This window comes from Cavia porcellus, unplaced genomic scaffold (genome assembly GCF_034190915.1).
Source record: "Cavia porcellus strain 051 isolate PalLab524CR breed Dunkin Hartley unplaced genomic scaffold, mCavPor4.1 scaffold_37, whole genome shotgun sequence".
Lineage (NCBI taxonomy): Eukaryota > Metazoa > Chordata > Mammalia > Rodentia > Caviidae > Cavia > Cavia porcellus.
Window position 1 is genome coordinate 5,905,427 of NW_026947520.1, and position 18,777 is coordinate 5,924,203.

Below are 18,777 nucleotides of genomic sequence, written 5' to 3' on the forward strand. Positions count from 1 at the left end.
TGCCAGGCAGACTATATTGTTGAGCGGGTTGCTTACGCGGTAAGCAGGAAACTAACGTGCTCGATGGGAGGGGTAATCTACCTCAGGCTTTGCTCTTTCCTACAGGCCTCACGTCCGCCAAGTGAGGCGACCGGGCTCGGGGCTGCGGCTCCCAACAGTTTCTCTCAGCTTAATTTGTTCCAGGCTTGGGAGGGTCTATCTCCCTCTGCCTGGATCTCACTATGCTGTATTATTTTTGGAATCTAAGTTGACATCTCAGAGAGTCTCTGTAGCCTGCTGTTACATATACACCATCTTTTCTCCTCCAGGACTTTGTTTATTCATAATAATAATGTAATTCCTAAATAATGAGACTTTAAATCAGTGATGAATAACAACATATTGCATTCATATACCCAGTCTTTGTGACATTTCGAACAGCTGGCAACCAATGTGAAACCATGCTTCATAAATTCACAACCCAAACATATCTTTGTTCAAACAATGCAAAGTTGGAAAAAGAGAAAAGTTACTGAGCTTAAAATGAAAGGAACAGCTGTTCACAGAGTGGACAAATGGACAAACAGACAGATGATCAGTGTGGATTCAAACAAACACAGAAATCAGCACACAACTTGTTGGGATCTCTGAGAATATTTAAGTTCCCCAAAGGCCATTTATGTACTTGTACCATGCCTCTTTGTTAAACTAGCTGCCCTCTTAAACCCCATGCTCCCAGTGCTGGAACACTTTTTTACCTCAAGCATTCCATGCTCTCAGCATGTTTCCCAGATGTTCTTTGCCACTTGAGCATGCCTGTATGGGTATTTTTGCTTTCTGCTTTACAGATATTAACAATCACTATCTCCAAAACTCCTAGCAACTGCTTAAAAATGGACTGGACAAACAGGCAACTGATATATAGACAGATTGATAAACATCTTACAAAATCAGAGTGCACTCAAGCATATCCTTAATCAAGCCAAATTACAATACCTTCTTACAAATTTCAAATGTACAACTATGAATCAACCAGTTGGATTTGCTTTAGACCAACTAGCAGAGATCTTACAAAAAGGATCAAAGCCTGATTCAGGGAGAGTTGAAATGGTGGAATTGCACTTTGTAGCCTGTGATGCCAACTCATTCCATGCAGGGCAAATACAATTAGCAGAAATCCACACAAGACCTTAGCAAAAACACAGAGGATGCCCCTTCCCCAGAACAACAGAGGCATCAGCCCTAGCCCACATGGGTCTTGGGGAGTTTTGTATCATACAAAAGGGTTTGTCAGAGGTATATACTGGCAAGAATCTATTTGAATCAGGGAAGAAAACAGCCTCATTGGGACAGACAACTGACCTAAAGTAAATAGCACCATGAAGAGAATAGTAAAACCTGTGCAAGAAGTGCATTTTTCTTTTTCAATTGTTTAAAGAGAAGAGCTATTCTTTTCTTATTTTTTATTTAAAATAGACTAAACAAAACAGAAAACAGTAGAAAAGATATATGCTTTCAAAGACAAACTAAACTATAAGAAATCATTGGTTGATGTTTACATATTGTCCTCTTACAAATAAGTGTTCAAGATACAAAAGTGGATTATATAAAGTGGGGATTCACATGATTCCCAATTATGTGGCCTTGAAGCCTTACAAAGTTTTCACTTATTAATTGGAATGGCTTTATTCTGGGATGCTTGATATGGAAATATTTGAAGCTATAGTATATGAAATTATATTCAAATATTTCAAGAAAAAGACAGACACTATGGTAACTACCATTAAGTCAGGTTATTTGTGCTGAAGCACTAGGTTGCTGAAACTGTCATGCTTTGACCTGTATTGTTATGTCCTCTTTTATTTCAATCTCTCCCTTATTCATTAAAAAGATATTTAGTTATTTTTTAATGATTTTTTAATTAAGGGGAAAAATTAAAAGAAATTATCAGAATATATTATAGTAACTTTTTTGATTTCCTATTAACTTGATTTGAAGTCCTGTAATACTCCCACTATTTTGTTTTGACTGATTAGACTCTGTTCCATTCTGTATGGTAGTATCAAGTTTGAGGGTATAGGCAACTACTTAGAAGGCAATAAGATTCACTAAGATGCCCATTCTGATTTGACTATTATCTCCTTTGGAAGTCCTGTAATGTTTACAATGTTTAGGTTTTATTGGTCTTATTTTCTACTGTTTAGTTCAACTTTATTTTTTTTTTGTCTTTTTCATTTTTATCGGTACCAGGGATCGAACTCAGGACTGCCTGCTTGCAAGGCAGGCGCTTATGCTGCTGAGCTAAATACCCAGCCCCTTAGTTCAACTTTATAATACCTAATGAGATATGCAATTCTTTTTAAGGAAGCAAGAGACATTATGGTAACAATTGTTGATAACCTTGTACTCTGTTTTTACCTCATGTGCTATGTGTATCCTTGGTTTTGACTGACATTTTTGTTTTGCCATATTTGACTTTATTCTCTTACAAAAAAAGTAATAAGAACTAAGGAGTAATAAAACCCAAAATGTGTAAATAGTGTTGTAAAAGAGAGAGGCAAAAAAGTGTTCTAAAGGATACAACTGCAAGTGTGTTTAGGGGGTTAAATAGATGACCATCTTAATGTTTTTGGTTGGATCATTGAAGACAACTGTTTACAGTCTCACTGTTTGAATGTCTACTTCGTATGCTTTGATACTGTGACGAGCAACTATCTCTAAGATGATAATGTGTAATCTATTAACTGGTGATTTCTTACTGTTTTATTTTGTAGTCTGTATTACTTGTACCCTTACACCACATTGTTTTGTTTTGTTTTTTCTCTTTTTCATTTTAAATACTTTTTTTTAAAAAGTGGGGATTCAAAGAGCAATGGATCAAAATCATGACTGCACTTGCATGGCAGGCATTCATGTCACTGAGCTAATTCTACAGCCCTGTGTTTGCAGAGGGAACAGCAGAGGACAGCAAAAAGGAAAAGTAAGCCTTGGTAAGTGGCAAGATAGTAGTGATTAAATCAATTCTACGGACTATTGGTGTTCCAGTTCATCTTAAGAGATGAGAGGGAATAGCATTGACCATGGAAATAAAATATCACCAAGTTAGTGAAGTAAAAGAGAAACATCAGCTCCAGTGTGTAGCAAACATGAAAAGGAAAGGTTGTCAATAGTTAAAGAGAGGCTTCGGCATGCATCTCCTATGGGAATAGCACCAGACACCAAATTGCAGTCAAATCCTTGATTTCCACAAATAACATGACAAGCTTTAGAGGAGACATAAGACAAAACACTTAGTTGAGCTACAGATTCAGAAACATTTATTTGAATGGGTAAGAGAGATCACAGTTGAATCAACAATATGCCTGTATAAGCACCATCAATGACATCAGGAATCACAAAAGTGCCTATTTTTGATGCATGTGAACAGGAAAGAACCAGGCCAGCTATCCCAGGAAGTAGGGGATCATGAAAAGTAGTAGGAACCTTATAAATCTTACCAGGGATTTCCAAAGTAGTGTCAGGTTTCATAGAAACATCTTTCAAAGCATTTTTGTAGCCTCAGTTAGCATTTTTTTATGTTAATTGCTTTAACAAGATAGACACTGCTGCTGTGTTGTCCACATGGCATTCACTAGCTTAATTTATCATTCTATAAAGGTAAGGCAAGTTTCAGTGGCCTCCTGTTTAATAGTGCTAAAGGAACCTTGTGTGTGCACTGCTTCAGGGATTCTTTTTCAAGCTTTTAAAGCAATTTAAGCCATTTGAGGGTAATAGTATGAGGGTGGCAATGAATTTCTTGGCAAATATCTGAAAAAGATCTCTCTCCCCATAATTCAGTAACTCCTATAGCAATATTGCAATCTAAATTATTTGTAGCTTGCTTGTCCACAACATCAGTATATTCTTAGAGCCACACCTGATGTTGGGTTTGAGTGACAATAATATGCACTAAGATTTCCACTCCAAAGGGGTCATTTCATAACTGTGACTAATAACCTTCAATATGCCAATTACAAAAGTAATTTTAAGTCCATATTCCTTGACACCCTATTAAAAGCTCTTTATCTTTTTTTTTATTTTTCTTTTTTGATAAAGGGGATTCAATTTATAATCTTGCAGTTTCCAGGCAGGTGCTTATGCCACTGAGCTTAATCCCCAGCACCTTTTAACTCTTTAAACAGTTACTGAAAACCTTCAAAGTGTGGCTCTTGTCACTGATGCAAGCAGTTAATTCCCCATGTTGCTTGGCTTCTTGAGCCACCTTTTGCATGGGAGTTAGAAAAGGTAAGGTGTTTCCCAGAGACTTTACAAGGTTTGCATCTTGTGAAAGCAGTAGCAAATGTCACCTCAGCAAAGATACCAGGTGTGCAAGACACAGATCAGAGCTTGAGGGTCCTCAATGAAGCAGTTTACCTGTTTTTTCCCACTCTCTCACACTGACCACACCCACCTCAAACACAATGATCATGAATTTCCCACAAGAGCTGCACCAAAATATCGTTGGAAGTAACAGGGCTCACCTTCCTAAAGAAAAGCAGATGTGTATTATTTTTCTGTTGCATTTCAGATATATGATTCATCATGACTTCATAGGTGAAGGGATTTTTTTTTTTTCAGAAAATGAGGTGGTTTTCCAAATAAAATGAAATAGACATGCTTTTGGGGCCGTTTTCTACCCCATGAGCACAGCAATGTTAAGTCACCATCCACAGCAGCCATCTTCAATTCAGAGTCCCTGTTTAGGTAGCAAGCTGCTGGTATCCATACCTAGATCCCCAACCCTCAAACAGATGCATGGTGAAGCCCCAAAAGAATGAAACAAGTGACACAATTTTTAGGGATGCAAGAGGATTAAATCCTTGGCAGAGCTCATAACTCTTCTAGCTGGCTGGCTGACTGATGCTGAGCAGCCCATATTTAATCATAACAAGCAAAGAGTTGAGTGGACAATGGAGGAAACCTGAGCAGGGTCTTGTGATGGTTTTAAAGAACCTTCAGAGCAACAAATGATGCTAATTAAGGAAAATGAGCCAGAAAGACTCCAGGTGGCATCAGCTATGACCTATCATGCCCACTGAGTGTCTGCTCATTCTCAGATCAATCATGCTCAGGCTATGCCAGAGCCCTGCACATGTACTCAGCTTCAATGGCTCCAACAAGTTTCCAATAACTGTATGAATCACAAGTGCACATCACTCAGGTCTCATTCAAACACTGTGACCTTCTCACTGTGACCCAGACATAGCCTTTCTATCATATTCATGCTTAATCACCATGCTCACCAGAAGAGAATATGGCAGTCTGAGCCAAGAGTTGCTGAGGACAGAGTAACACTTTTCTTTTGGTCAATACTGTTTCTCAGCATGCATAATATTTTCATACCAAATGAGTATGAAACTCATCAATGTGATAACAATGAAAAATTAAAAGATTCTGTAAGCAAATGACAAAAGGTAATGTGAAACTCATTAGCTTAATTGAAGAAATGACATTTTACCTACAGTTGTTTGAATAACAGAAGGAGGTTACCCCTACATTGTTAAAATAGCATTGATGGAAGAAGCAGTAGTTTGAAGCAAAGACATGAGGCTCTGCTGAACACAAAGACAGGGCATTGTTACGCACTGTCCAAATGTGAACCCAAAAGGAGGATTCAAGTTCTGAGAAACTTATCACTCTTGTGCTTGTAGAAGACTAGTAAAATGTTGCAGAACCACTTAGGCTCAAGGCAAATTCTTGATGGAATAAGGGAGCCTATAGATGAATTTTCATGAGTTTGGATAAGTCTATATTGCTATCATAATGATTTTTGGGAACTCAGGTTGTGCATCCTACATTTTTCTTCACATCAGAACGTGAGTAAAAGACCTGAGGGACTTGCAAATTATTTGCCAATATAAAATGACTGCCTCTGTGAGTGCATTCTTTAGTGACAATTTAGGTACACAGAGGCCAGGCAGCATATGCTGCAAAGGCTCATGTTAAGGTGACTGGAAGCACCATGCAGGTTCCTAACACACCTACTTCTTGCCCATGCAGCACACAATGTAATGGCTTGATAGTGCTGGAGAGTTATCAACAGTCCTGAAAAATCAAGCTATTGATATAGGTGGGTTTCTCTCCAAGAAAAAAATGACATATAACATTAGGTAACTAAAGAAATTTCTCCTGTCTCAAAAATGTCACATCTTATCCTTTCCCATCTGTTGTGGTCAGGGTTGAGGAGGAATGAGACGTAACATGGAACTTATAATTGATAAGATAATTTAAAAATATTTATCCAAGAATGTCAGATTTAGAAAAATGTAGAGCTTTTCATATACTAGAGACCAAAAAATCCAACTGAGTACTTGAATTCTATGACAATATCCACCACAAGTACAGCTGAAGAATTTGAGCCCATGGCAAGGACAATCAAAAGTGTACCTGGAGACTTAGAGGCGCTTACAATGTGTCATGAAAGTCTCTGTTTAGGTTTTATACTAAGAAGGATCAAAGTTCAGTGTTGGAAGCTAGAAACTCTGTGCCTTTGGTCATAGAATGTATGCCACAAAGTTGAGTGATCATTACTAGAGCCAAGGCATGAAGCTCAAGATAAGAGCCAGGGATCTGCAAAAGAGAACAGTAGCCATGCACAGCAATAATGAGGACATGAACTTCTTTGATGATGATGATGATGGCTGAGTTCATATCTGGAAAACCACTGCTACCAGTTTCTCCATGAGAATCAATATCCCAGCTCCTTTCCCTCTTGTTCTCCTTTAATGCTATTGTAAACAATCCATCAATGGCTGTTCTGTGCCAGAACCATGAGGACTTCATTCACTCAGTAATCCAAGTTGATCATTACCAAGCAGGCCACAGCACCAGAGCAGTTCTTTAGATACTTAAAATCCAAACTGGCTTTATATCACTTCATATATTAAAGTGGTCATCTAGTCTGCTTCACATAAACAACAGTGAGAAAACCTGAAGCTCTTTCTAATGAAATAATCAAGAACACAATCCTTAACAAAGTAGTCTTCACATCTGCTTTGGCAAACCTCTCACTGGAACTATGTGATATGTTTCTATCTGTGTGTCCTACACACTACATAACTGTGGGCATTTGAATGAAACTATAGTCAGGGCTATTGACCCTCTGATTATCCATGGAAATCTTAAAAATATTTTCTAAGGAATATATAAAAAGAAACAGTTATGTACACCTATGTTTCACTGCAGTATACTGACAGCACTGAACCCAGGAGAGAATGTCATGAGGCTGGTGGTATGCAAATCACCACCTCAACAAGGCTGAGGGTTCTCCATATGCTGGAGGTAAAAAAGTGGAAATACTTTAACAATAAAAACAGTTGAAGTAAAATATACTGAATACACTGAATATACCAAATCTAAACTAGGCCTGGTGGCTCGGGCATGGAGCCCATTACTTGAGACACTGAGGAAGGAGACTTGTTGAGACCACTCTGGTTTATAAAGTGATCTCAAAGCCAGCCTGAACTTCGTAGCAACATGCTTACTCAAAAAGATAAATATATCAAATCTAATGAACATAATAGTGTACTAGTGATTGCCTTGTGACATTAGCATGACTTTCATGTTTATACTGACCTATAGTCTACTAGGAAAAGCTAAGTTACAGCCCATTTCACAATAAAATATCACACTATTTACCAAATGGAGTACACTGGTGAGTATTTATTGTTCATCATTGATATTTGGTGGTGATGGAGCAGTGCTTGCTGCTGCTCTCCACAGAAAAATGATTATTGCTGCAGTAACAGGAATCTGCATGCATCACTGCAATATGTCCTTAACTCTGAGGAAGAGACCCACCAAAGGAAGCACTGCACTAATGAGAATTACTAATTTTAGTCTTTTGAATGCTTTAAAAACTGACTTCGGTAGTAGTTGAACTACTTACCTACATTTCCACCAACAAGGTTAAATAGTTTCTTTACTCCTGCAGTTTCATGTATGTTCCTTAGATCTTGTGGTGATTTGTTTTCTCCACAATGAGATGATGTCCCTATTTGAATTTCTCTATTGGGCAAAAATGCTCAATAGTTCTTCAGGTATTTCTTGGCAAGTTGTACATATGCTGAAAAATTTGTGCTCCTTTCACGTTCCTATGGGTTTTACATGTTAGCTATCAGGGAGGAACAGGTACAATTTCTCTCATTCTGTAGTTTATTTCATCATCTTGTTTGACTTTTTTGTGGCTACTATGTTTATGCAGGAGGATTAAAATCTTACAAAGTCCTTTTTGCTTGTTTTGTAATCCTATCTTTTTTCTACACAAAACAGCAGAAATAGCATTAAGAAAAAATGTTTTTAATGCCCCTACATTCAGAACATGGAATGCCTGGCTCTTTCATGTTTTACTATGTTTTACTCTAATAGAGGAATATTTGAAAGTGCTGCACAAATTATGATAAAAAGTACATTTCCTGAGTGAAAGAAAAATCAAAATTTGCAGTAGTGATTCTTTTGTTCTATCATACATTTTTATTCTTGACCTCAGCTTACTTGTTTTCTTAAACTTCAAATGCAGGGATAAAAACAACTGCTTCACACTCTGCTAAATCATCTCACAGTGGCCACCCAAAGTCAACTTCAAAGCCATGATCATCCCATCCAGTTCTCTCCTGATGCTGGGACTAAAAAAATCACCATTAGCCAATCTTTATAGGTAACTCCTTACCAATGCAATTATTTAAATACAAAATAATCAAAATTTGCATACTTTTTCTTAGCTTTTATAAAATAACAAGTAATATAAAAGTGACATATGTACTATACTCAATACAAGAATGAATGGGTTAAATTGACAACTGCCCAATGATGCTCAGGATGGTCACTGCATAAACAAGTGGGCTTCCCAAGTGATTCTTGGGGATAACTGCTAGGTGGCCAAGTGGTAAAAGGACAACTATTGATATGTAATTGTAAGTATTAAAAAATGTTGACGCTGGGGAGGAAATGGAGATCTAAAGCATTAATCTACATCAGCAGAACTTGAAGATATATTCTGATACAGGGTCACACTAATTGGGTAGGTTAGACTCAAATTCCTCTTGCACTAATTTAAGCTCCGTTAGGTGCTAGGATTACAAGCATGCATCAACAAGACCAGCACGATTTACTTTCATGATAAAATGAGAAAGTGCATGTACTCAGGATATATGTATTATAGAGTCAGTCTTCTATTATTAGCTGTAATACAAACTCCAAATTTTCCCATTGATAGTAAACAGAAATGTGCTTTAGGGAATCTGGCCACATGCTGTAGTACATACAGGCTGACAATGTACTTCACAGTGCCTTGTACATTGTGAAGTATATCAGGTTCTTCAGGTACAAATTAGATATAGTTTTAGTGGCAATTACACAACGAGTGAGTAATGTATTCTTCCAAGGATAATTGAGACTGGGCAGGCTATCTTCACTGGATTAGGGGTATTTAATGAAATGTTCACTTGTGTTTTCATGACACCACATTTTTTAAAAAGATAATTCCATTGGAACCTAAGCAGATTTTTAATTCAACAACACTGCATTAAACACTTTACAAATTACATGATTGTTAAAATGGAAGTGAAAACCACAGGCCACAGGAAACCAACTGGCACTCATGGCCCAGTGTATGTGTTTAAAGATAATTGGCACACACCACAAACATCAGGCACTGGTCATTGTAAATAAAGAGATATGTCATTGTATAAATTCATAATTCAGTAAAACAGAACAAAATCTGAATCTTAATTTAGCAAATTTACTTTTTACTGTTTTGACAGCTCAAAATTTAGGTTTCCCTTCATGCCATTACTTCGGTGCTTTAGGAAAAATTTCTAATAATTACAAAATATATAATGTATTCACAGCATCAAGGAATAAAATAAAGGCATTTGCACGATACATCCAATAGCAACGTTTTCCCACAAAACAACTCCATATTTAAGAAAAATTGATTTCAAAGTATGGTTACTCATAAATCATGCCAAATTTTAAAATTTCTGAAGATATTAATATATTTTATGATGTGTCATTGGAGACAAGTTATGGTTCTGTCAGTATGGGGCAATCAGAAATTCACAGTAGTATGGTTTACTTTGGTACACATGGGGAAACATTACTAGCAAAGTAAAGAGGCAATATAAACATAACAGGTAAAATTCTGATGGTGAGAAAAACAACAGCTTAGTTAAATGACAAATATTGGCACCACTGAGAAAGAAAATCAGGCAACATAATGTACATGGTATGATGTCCAGTGATGTAGGGAATCAGCAGATGTCTCGTCACAACATGGAAAACAACATTCATTAATGTGCAAGTTATGTGAAAAGAACACAACTTTGTCAAAACCACATGCTCTGAGCCTTATAAATGTATATCTTAATGCCAAATAATGCATCCACTTCAGAAACATCATTTGTGAAAGAGAAAATGAATCATGTGCATCAAAAGGTTAAAGCAAATGCAGTGTTAAAATTACAATTCACCAAAAAATAAGTGACTAAGCTAATTAATAGTATTGCTCAATTTTATATCACAGTGCTACAGAATTTGCATTGGGTTTCTTAGTGTCTCTTCTTCAGAGTATCTGTTCATTACATTGTGTATTATATAATTTGTTCCTATAAATATGTTAGAAATTCTTCCCAGGTATTAATCTCTATGTGTATATCAATCCTTTGTGTATTATTGGGAAAAATAGATCAAAACAAGACAACAAAACAAATTCATATAAAATCATGATATGAAAAAGACATATAAGACCACAATATTAGGTGATGTACAGTATTTACTATGCTTTCTCTTGTTATTATCAATAGAATTGTCCACACTATCAGGCATTATATAGTTAAGCATAACATTGCATAGCTATTTTTATAAAAACAACTTTGAAGACATTGTAGGATGGGAAAGCAGTTAATAGTCAAACCTGGAATGGATATCTTTTATTTATTTATTTATTTATTTATTTATTTATTTATTTATTTTTTTGGTACTGGGTATCAAACTCATGATCTCACACTTGCCAGGCAGGTGCTTAAGCAACTGATCTAAATCCCTAGCCCACCAATGCATATCTTTTACATGTTGTCATCTTCAGAGTAGTTGTCTCTACTCTTAGACTTGATACCAGCAAGCATACCAAATATGAATAAAATCAGTCAAGGCCAAATAGCATTCAGAAAAAGCAGCTTCAAATACGATCAGTCATAGTAAGACAATGTAAGTAATATAGGGTTTCCCTTTAAGTAAATAGCAAATTAAGGACAGTTACCATGGCATAACCTGATATTTTTGGGTTATATATCTGTGCCCTCAAATCTAATATGAGTAGACAGACCAGAACCAAATATAATCACACTAAACATACCAATAAGACTACTGTAGCTTTTAAATCCTGATACACTTTTAACAATGTCCTCTGCCTTTTTTTTAGGCAATTACTCACCTTTCTCCTTCTCAGGATACTATTATTCACTGTTTAGAGTGATAATAGTTGTCATGGTTTATGTCTGTGTCCCCCAGGCCTCATAAATTTGAATTGTGCATTTGTTATTTGTTCAGTGTCTAGTGCTTGGAATGATGGTGTCAGTGCTCCACCCACAAAGGGGTGGAGCCAGGATGTGATGTAATGGCAGGAAGGTGTCTCTTTCTCTTTTCTGGTTTGAGCTTGCTGTTGGCAGCTGCCATCAACTGCGGTCCAGACATGCCCGCCTGTCTTGGAGCCAACTAAGAGTGGACTGAAACCTCAAAGAACTGTATGAAATAAACCTTTCCTTTCCCAACTTTGGGCTTCAGGTATTTTGTCTCAGCAACGAGTAAAAAGTAACTAAGGCAGTAGTCTAGTCTTGTATGTTGAATTTCAGCATACATAAAGATAAAGACAGCTACTACAAAGAGAAACAGAGACATTATGGTAGTCATTATTGACTTCCCCAAAATCAGTCTTGAAGACCGAAAAAGCGTGCATCATGCTGTAATTATTTGATTAGTTCTATAATGTACAGTCTTCTCCAATTTTTTTTGTCTTTTTCGTTTTTATCGGTACCAGGGATTGAACTCACGACTGCCTGCTTGCAAGGCAGGAGCTTATGCTGCTGAGCTAAATCCCCGGGCCCGTTCAGTATGTATTCAATGCGTGTGAAGATGTGGACAACTATTTAAAAGAAAACTAGAGACAGTAAGATAAACAGTGAACATCTCCAGTGGGCTTGCTTTGAAATGTGTGTTTCTTAAACTTGTTTTCTTATGAACTGTTCTGTACTGTTTTGTCATGTTTTATCTTACCCTGTTTAAGATTAAAAAATAAGTATGTAGGATAAATAAGCATATTACTAAATTTTTATTGGATCATTGAGCAGAACTCTTCACAGTGTCATTATTTGAATGCCAATTTGTATGCTTTAATTTTTTCACTTGAACAACTATTTTTAAGATGACAATATGTAACTTATCAACTAGTGATTTCTTATTGTTTATTTTTAAAAATTCTGTGTTATTTCTACCTTTTTTGTGTTTTTTCTCTTTAAATAAAATCATTACAATTCAACAAAAATAATGAAAATTAAGATTTAAAATCAAAACATTAAGTACATAGATGCTGTTTTGCATTAAGAACTGGTGGTCAACTTAATGTCAGCTGGATTACATCAGCATGGCATTGAGCAAAGATGTTCCACCTGAGGTAAGTTGCCAGGATAAATACATGGAGAAGAAGGGAGGTGATGAGGGTTGAGGTATTAAGGAAGCATTGTGGGTTGTCCTACGAGTTGCTGTCTGAACAGTTGGTTCTCCTGAAGAAGGCTTGGTCCTCATATTGAGCATTGCTTCTTGGCTGGGAAGGACTTGGATGGGAAGACATGTGCTGCTTGGTCTCCAGAATGAGCTCATCACGCTGCTTCCGGGCATGTACTTGACTGTGCTTCTCATTGGAAGAGCTCCGGGCCTCCGTGTCACTGAGGACGGCTGGGGTGCCTTTCAGAATAGACCTGTTCTTTGTTGTGAGTGTGACTTCTCAGATCTAGCATAGAACACTCATCCCACTAGCACAGCTCCATCATGCAGCTGGCATAGACTTTCTAGCTTCCACTGCTGACCCTTGAGTCTTTCCAGCATGGATCCATACAAGAGACTCCATGAGTCCTTCATGTGTGCTCTGGACCTCCAGTTGGACTAATTAGTAGGCATTTTCCTGAGCTCTGGATTTTTATCTGGACTCATGTGGAATATTGCTGTGGGGTTTAGGCTCTTGACTAAATAATCTATATCTTAGGTCTTGCGGATAGACTTCCTGCAGTTTCCTATGTTAACTCCGGGTGACTATTATAAAATAATATTGTAAACATTTGTCTTGATCCAATTGTTCTCTGTGCACACCCCTGACTACAAAAGTCACTATCCATACTTGAAAGTGAAAAGCACATTTCAGTTTAACATGTTTAATTACAAGATGCCATGTTGAAGCACAAAGACACTTTAAAAAATCTAGAGAGGTACAAGTAATTAACTGAAAACCATACAACATGTGCATTTGAGGAGAGCTCCACCTCAGATTTGTCCTTTCTTGAAAATTTGTGATTATTTCTTCAGGTCTCCTAGGGATTTTTAAAGTAAACTTAGATGTAAACTGTCTGACCAGTGATGCTTTTAATAGGTATTTAACAACAAATATGGATTGCTAATATATCGCACATTGCTAATTCACATAGGATGTCAGCCCAGTGAGCTCTTTCAGATATATAACAATGACCATGTGCGCTGAGAGGATTCCTATAACACATAGGATTTATCTCTTGTGTGAGTTTCTTCATGTAAGTGAAATACATGGCTCTGGCTGTTGAAAGTGTCTCCACTTGCTTACATAGCCAGTGGTTCTTCCCAGTGTGAATTCTTTCACATGTTTTGCAATGACTGTATGCATTAAAAGCTTGCCACATTGTTATATACATAGGGTTTCTCACCAGTGTGAAGTCATTGATGTCTTTTAAAATATCCATGTGTGGTGAAAGCTTTCCCAAATTCTTCAAATACACAGGGTTTCTCAACAGTGTAAATTTTTTCATGTATTGGACAATGAGCTTTTCTGCTGAAACCTTTCCCACATTCCTTTACATTCTTTACATGTATAACTTTTCTGCCCAGTGTGAAGACTTCATGCATTATGCAATATGTACATGTGCTCAAACCATTCTCATGATGCTGAAATACACTGGACTTATCTTGAGTGTGAACTTTCATGTTGCTTCCAATGTCCATGTTGGGTAAAAACTTTCCCACATTGCTTACACATGTAGGGTTTCTCTCCAGTGTGAATTCTTTCATGTTTCTTACAATTTCCGGGTTGGGTGAAACCTTTTCCACTTTGCTTACAGACATAGCATTTCTGTCCAGTGTGAATTCTTTCCTGATTCTTACATTGTCCATGTATGGTAAAAGCTTTCCCACATTGCTTACATATGTAGGGTCTCTGTCCTCTGTGAATTCTTTCATGTTTCTTACAAATTCCCTGTGTGGTAAAACCTTTCCTGCACTGCTTGCATACATAGGGTTTCTGTCCACTGCAATATTTTTCATGGACCTGAACAGTGTGGTGTGTTTCTGTTTCTTTCACATTCAAATTACCTTCTGCAATACAAAGGAATACTTCTTTACACTGATTCCAAGATGTAGGTCCATAGGATTTCCCTAACTTGTCATTTCTGTAAAGAAAAAAATCACATATAGGATTAATAACCATATTAGTAAGTTTTTGTTGGAGAGCTGAACAAAACTGTTTGCAGTCTCGCTGTTTGAATCACCACTTCATATGTCTCACTTTTGTATCTTGATTAACTATTTCTATGAGCACCATATGAAATCATCGACTAGTTATTTCGTACCATTTATTTTCACTTTGAAAGTAGCATTATTTCTACTTACTTTGTTTTGTTTAGTCTTTCCTTTCATAAAATTTTAAAAAAATCACAGTGAAATGGGTCTCTGTGTTAATTACTCCATTAACATCAAGTTTTGCTTTTAATGTCTGCTAAGAAATTCTGAAAATGAAGCAACAGAATGGCCTTATAAGATATGCTGAAAACAACCATTCCCATAACACTAGTACACATTTGGAAATCTTCAAAGTTGCTACCTTTTCAAATGCAGAATATTTAGGTTCACTTTGGGCATGGGTATATATGTGTATCACAGACAAATCATTCTGATACATTTCTCAATCATAGTCCCCTTTCTGTCCTTAACCTTTAATTCCCTTTTGCAAATAGTCAGTGTTACCTTTCTCTATCAACCCTCTTTCATTTCATTCCACAATTAATATTTTGGTTTCTCATCTAAAAGAAAACCTGTGACCTTTTAGACGTTATATCTGAGCTATTTCACTGAATTGATGGGAGAAAGACTCACGCATTTCTTATCACAAATTACATTATATTATTTATTTTTGACATTATATAACACATTTCTATTTTCCATGCTGGGAATGAACAACAGTTATTAGCATAAAATCTCTAGCTTTTATATTTATTTTAAGAGATTTTCACTGATTATTAAGCTGTGAAGTTTGAACTTGAATTTGCCATTCTGCAAAATGTCATTCCTAGGTTGCTGGATTTAGGTGACTCAATTTAGGAATTTTTCAATGAGGATCTAACAGGCAACCCTTCTGGAATTTGTCCTTAGCAAGCACACTTTACTCTGCCCTTGATAACACTTTTAAATCGGTTTCCTTTTTGTCGGAATTCAAACTTCTATTGCTGTTCTCACAAACATGGTCTATGAGCAGGTGGGTAACAAAAGGTATGTTCAGAAATTCTTTGCATTTTTCTGCGTAATTCACAGGAGTTCACCAGGTGTTTGGGAAGTGTTCCTCCACTGAGGCACATCACTACACATCTCTGAATTTTTAGGACTTTTGCCAACACCTGTCATGAGGATGAAAATGCAAGAATATACTATAAATTTAGGCAATTCCTATTAATACAAAAAAGCACAAGTTTAAGGAGAGCTGTTGTGGATATGAGGCCCTGCATTACAGATATTTATAAGCTTTTGAACCTAAAGATTGCTGCTAACTGCAATGAGAACAGAGACCAAGCTCAGTACAGCTGCTCCAGCTACAAAATGCATCAGAGTCAGGGTCTCCCCAAGCTCCTTTCTCTGCCCCCTATAATGGAGGTGCCAGGGTATTAAAGAATTTCAAAGATGATACTCCAGTCTGTTGCTATCATAGTTATGTCAGGGTTCTGGGGACACAAAATCATGCTTACTCCCAGCATTAGTAAAAAGGGACAGTGGATGTCCCAAAGCCAATGCTAGAATATATCAGGAGCTGAAGCTATCTAAATACCTGTGCCTACAGACACCAGAACTGTTTCTAAACACTTGTAACTGGTTTCTCCCAATTCCACCCTATTTCTGGCCTCCCATCCAAAGCCTCACCATGCTGTGGCTACAGGGTCTCCCAGGTTCTTTGCTAATAAGGCCACAGAACTTCAAAACCAGGAAATGAGATGCAGCAAGTATTCTGCTCCCAGTTTTGTGCTCCAAACAGGTAAATAATGCCTAGACAATGGAAGAGACCCAAGAGACCCCCTGTCATGGCTCACCTAATTGGACATTTCATATAGCCTGCCTCTTCATCACTGATTGACTGCTGCTCTACTGCCCTCCTTCTGAGTCAAAAATAAACCAGGAAAGGAACTCCTTCCTGCAAGAGAGGATCCCAAATGATAGACTGTAGTCAGAGACTGCTGTAGCTGGCTGTCTTCTACAATGTTGATCTCAGCTACACAGAGGAATATGTGTACCAAAGGGCTTTACTTCAGGCTTTTCATTTCCAAATTCATTTTATTTCAAGGATAAAAAGAAAAAATAAACTAAAACTAAATTTCAGAACATGTGAATCAGGGGGGCAACAATGGTATATACATTGCACACTGTCATCCCCAGATCATTCACCCAGAGCACAAGACATCTGTATTCAATTTTCAGAAAAATACTGTTATGTGGAGCCAAGTTAGTTAAATACTATTGGCAGTGAGACAGGTCTAGGTCCTCCAAGGAGTCCATGCAGAAACCCAGATACCTTGCACCTATGTATAAGATGGATGTGATAGTTTGGATTCTGGAATAAAACCCAAGAAGTAAGAAATTAAAATTTGGGGAGCAAAGGCTTTATTTTAGGCCAGGCCTGGCAATGCAATCTCCAGGAGCCAATTTGGAGACTGCCAGCCTTACAACCTAAAAGGTTGGGTTTTAAAGCCAAAAACCACAGGAATGTTGCAAACTTTGACCCAGTTTGATAACTTCCTTGTAGTTAAACTTTTCTAAAAGACAGCACATTGTGTTGCAGATAGGCTGAAGGGGGTTGGGGGATTACAAGAAACTGAAACTTAAAGTTTACTTAATCTAATAAGAATAGGGAGGGGAGGGGGATTTACAAGGAGCTTAAATTTAAGACTTTACTGGAGATGGAATTTTAATCTCTATTTGAATGGCTCATACAGAACAGAAAGGGGGTCCATTGGTTAGAACTAGTTAATAACAATGGACAGCTCCTGCTATGGGCCAAGCCTCAAGACAGAAAATCAACAAATTCATCAATACTCTAAGGACTTATATTCTAAATAGTTCCCTAGCACTCTGAGGAAGTCAGGAGTCACCATTCAAATGAATGTCTCCATATCCTAGAGACTGATATTGTAACTAGTTCCTATCAAGAGTCACCCTCCCAATCTCCTAAGGGTAGATTACTGCTGCCTAAGAATGCCTGCTTTCTATGTGACTCACTTCCCCATTTGTTCCCAATTTAATTAACTTTACCTGGACTATTTATCTTATTGACAAGCATAGATCTGCCCCATCTTATGCCCATCTGCATTTTGAGTTCCCAGTTTTCTCCAACTTAAACCCATCTCACGACATGATTTTACTCTGTAAAAGTCCTTGGAAAAGACAGTCTTTGCCAACCCACTCAGGATGAATTCGCTCTCTCCCACAGCTGTCTTTATCCAAATAAGTATATTATCTTGACTTTTGTTGTTCCTAAAATTCATTTTTTGACTTCAGAGAGCACAAACTCATAGCAGCATAGTAGACCAGGTGTTTCATTCCTCTATAGCAATAACACTATAAATTTTTCTTTTCTTGAAGTCAGAGAAATCAGTAGATGATTGTATTCTTAAATGTTGATCTCACCTCTTAAGGAACACTTGCACTGAATGAAAGGTTTTGGCCCAGAGTCATTATAAACGTCCTTAAAATGTAAATCATAACAATTAATAATAAATTTAAATTGCCTGATATAATTCTTTGGGTCAACAGAGAAGCTACCTAATTTAAGGGTAATCTGAGATACATCAGAAAGGGAAAAAGGCACATGGATGTTAACAAGCCCCTCGGGGCCAGCTTGCTCCCGAAGCGGTAGCAGAGCCTGAGGAGATTCCAGAGCAGGGGGCCATTGAGCAGCCATCCTTCCGGTAGGTGCATGTGAGCAATCATCTGTACAATGGCTACCGAGCTGCTGCCGGTCACCCTGGGAAACATGAGAAGATGGCGTCTCACTGTGTGCCTTGCAGTGAGAGGACTGCTGTCGGCAGCACAATGAAGCATCATCTGCACTGCAACAGGGCGGCTGTGTAGTTCACAAGAGGAGCCACAAGGAGACGCCTGTTGACAGTAAGGGTCCTGGAAATATGGTGGCACCCTGTCACATGACCCAAAACATGGTGGCGCCCTGTCGCCATGTGGCCCTCCTGAACATGGCGGCGCCATGCCACG